The sequence below is a fragment of the Volvox carteri genome, assembly GCF_000143455.1.
Source record: "Volvox carteri f. nagariensis unplaced genomic scaffold VOLCAscaffold_12, whole genome shotgun sequence".
NCBI lineage: Eukaryota > Viridiplantae > Chlorophyta > Chlorophyceae > Chlamydomonadales > Volvocaceae > Volvox > Volvox carteri.
Window position 1 is genome coordinate 1,535,428 of NW_003307555.1, and position 1,266 is coordinate 1,536,693.

The 1,266-nt window shown below is 47.9% G+C and overlaps 1 protein-coding gene across 1 annotated transcript in view; it reads left to right on the forward strand.

Moving 5' to 3' along the window:
* VOLCADRAFT_104159 (uncharacterized protein) overlaps positions 1–1,266 on the forward strand; it is a gene marked incomplete at its 3' end in the record, with an annotated part of 5,248 nt that overhangs the window by 3,171 nt on the left and 811 nt on the right. The window lies entirely within an intron of this gene.

Consider the following 1,266-nt stretch of genomic DNA (forward strand, 5'->3'; position numbering starts at 1 on the left):
AATCACTGGGTCTTCACCCGTAAGTTTGCGTGTAATTGGTTACATGCGCCCGTAATTCACCTGCAGTACCGCGTAATATTCACCCGTAATCACTGGGTCTTCACCCGTAAGTTTGCGTGTAATTGGTTACATGCGCCCGTAATTCACCTCCAGCACCGCGTAAAATCCACCCGTAATCACTGGGTCTTCACCCGTAAGTTTGCGTGTAATTGGTTACATGCGCCCGTAATTCACCTCCAGCACCGCGTAAAATCCACCCGTAATCACTGGGTCTTCACCCGTAATTTTGCGTGTAATTGGTTACATGCGCCCGTAATTCACCTCCAGCACCGCGTAAAATCCACCCGTAATCACTGGGTCTTCACCCGTAATTTTGCGTGTAATTGGTTACATGCGCCCGTAATTCACCTCCAGCACCGCGTAAAATCCACCCGTAATCACTGGGTCTTCACCCGTAATTTTGCGTGTAATTGGTTACATGCGCCCGTAATTAACCTCCAGCACCGCGTAAAATCCACCCGTAATCACTGGGTCTTCACCCGTAAATGTTCACCTGTATCCTTGTGCTCAAATTACGGGACCCGTAACGTGTTACGGACCCGTAATTTCTGTCAAATTACGGGTGGATTGACCCAAAATTACGGGTAAAATGACCCCCCTTTTCCCAGAGTGATACGTGCAGGCCCTGTGGTCACAATCAACCCAAGTATGTAGACACCTCGTACATGCAATATTAAGTTGTCCTTCCTCTAACCTCGCACACAAATGACTGAGTGACGATATCGTCACGATATTGGCATCAATGTTGGCATCAATGAACTAAAGATAACACTTGCCCACATGCATATCCATGTTTACAGATAACATGGCCACCAACGAAACTCATCCTCAGCTATTCATCGCTGCTTGCTTGCATCTATTTAGTAGTGTTTCATGCATGGATGCACTGCATAACTGCACCTGATCTCCCTGGCCATATCTAGTGTCCTTGCCATATTACCACAACTGCATCCACCGCTTGGTACTCTTTTGAAGTCGTGATCTGACAATTGGTCTTGGGACGGGTATCTCTGTTCGGACCTGGGCCCTATTCTTATTTGAAGCGGTCTTGCAATCGATGGTTATCTTAGGATAACCATCACACAGGCCTGTGGGTGCTGCCAGCACATGTGTACACAGGGACCCTGAGGTAGATTGAGGTTGAGGACGCCCTCTTCTGCTAGAGGGGGGATAATTACAGTATCCTGGGCATATCACGGGATCTCA